General features: G+C 34.4%; 1 pseudogene; it reads right to left on the bottom strand.

The window, feature by feature from the left end:
• Positions 1–509: 509 nt before the first annotated feature.
• Positions 510–1,520, bottom strand: LOC114167347 (ethylene-responsive transcription factor ERF034 pseudogene; annotated as a pseudogene).
• Between the last annotated feature and the right edge of the window lie 254 nt (positions 1,521–1,774).

The raw sequence follows: 1,774 nt of genomic DNA on the forward strand, positions 1-1,774 counted from the left end.
TTGAACTTTTCAGTCAAAGAAAATTATAAGCTAGAAATGATTTTTCTAATAATATGAAAATTTGGTCCCTATGTTAAGACGCTTTTGAGGCGAAATTAAAGGAAATGATGAGTTTCAATTTTCTCCAGTCCTAAACACTTTTCATATATAGTTGAAAAAAAAAAAAAACTTTGTCTGATATTAATAGTAAGTATTCTTAATTCATACGTAATTTACATGATCCTGGAAAACTCTTTGCGCACCTAATTCAACCTTCTTTCACCAAAACACAAAAAATAGTAAACTTTTTTTGACAATACAATCTAACACTTTTCGTATTTGACTTAAGTAAAAATATATTTAATAATATAAACAATTTAAACATAATTCTCTACTAAACATTAAATAAATTTAATAAAATTTAATTAAAAAATTTAAATTTACGTATTTCGAAAGATAAAAAAATTAAATTATTTTAAAGTTTCAAAACCAACTAATTCCAAAATTTAACGGTAAGAAAAAAACACTCATTTACGTATGAAAAGAAAAATGTAAACTTTTCTTCAACTGGTTATTCTCTGTCCAGAATGCAGTTGCAGAGACTAAACAAGAAGAAAAACTCTCCTCTGTTGTTTTTTATTTAACTTTCTGTAGAAAAAAAAAGAAGAAGAAAAACTAATAATTCTCCCAAAAAAGTGACTCCTGAAGCCTAAATCCACTACCAACTGCACACAGATGCCAAGAAGAAAGTTCATGAGGGAAAAGATCTGGTAGATCAAACAGAGTCTCATCATCATCAATGGTAGAGTTTGAGCTTGAAGAGTCTTGTGTGTTATCCATTGAGACATGTTCTACTTGCCTTCGTTCTTTTTCTTCTTCTCCTTCTTCTTCAAGAACAGTACTTTGGCAACGATTAACGACAACCTCAAAGTGCGTGTTTGCTGCTTTTGCTGCTGCAGCTTGAATGTCCTTAGGTGAAGTCGAAGCTGGTGTCGGAAGTTCTTGAGCCAATTCGGGGAAATTGAGGTATGCAGAATGGCCCTTGATGGCTAAGGCTGCTACATCATGTGCTCTAGCAGCCATTTCTGCTGTAGGGTATGTCCCAAGCCAAATTCTCGATTTTTTCCTTGGCTCACGGATTTCGGACACCCATTTGCCCCAGTTTCTCATCCTCACACCCCTATAAGAAGGGCAGCACCTCTCATTTGTAGGACTCTCTAATAACTTCCTCTTCTTGCACCCTTTCGAGTCCTTCTCATTCTCCTCCGACATGGTTTGAGAAGTGTTTGAGTCATTCTGAAGGGTTAATTTGGAGTGTTGTTTGTTACATGAATCTGAGTTTGAGGAGTTCGAGGAGTTTGAGGATGAAGATGACGAGGATGTTGTAGAAATAGAAGTGTTTGTGTGTGTGAAGATTGAAGGGGTGGTTGTGGTGGTGGAAGTGGAACTGGAACTGAAGAAGAAGTCAGCATCAGTTTCCATATTGATACGTTTTCTCATGGTTTTGGGACCTTGATTGGTGTGGTACAGAAAGAATGAGTGAAAATAAATAGACCTTAGGAATCATGATTCTCTTAAAAAAGAAAAAGGAAAAAAAGAAATATTTGTTTTAATTAAACAGAAAAAATAAATAAAAAAGCATGGGTTCCATTAGGCACAGTTGTGCTACATTCAGCTAATTTGTTTTCCATGTGGGAATTGAATAATGTGATTAATTAAGGTTAACTCTATAGACCAATGTTGTTGCTGTTGTGGTTAATGTTGTTGGTGTTGTTTCTGGTTTTTTCTGGTGTCT

This window comes from Vigna unguiculata, chromosome 10, assembly GCF_037176805.1.
Source record: "Vigna unguiculata cultivar grain cowpea cultivar isolate G323 ecotype 2 chromosome 10, ASM3717680v1, whole genome shotgun sequence".
NCBI lineage: Eukaryota > Viridiplantae > Streptophyta > Magnoliopsida > Fabales > Fabaceae > Vigna > Vigna unguiculata.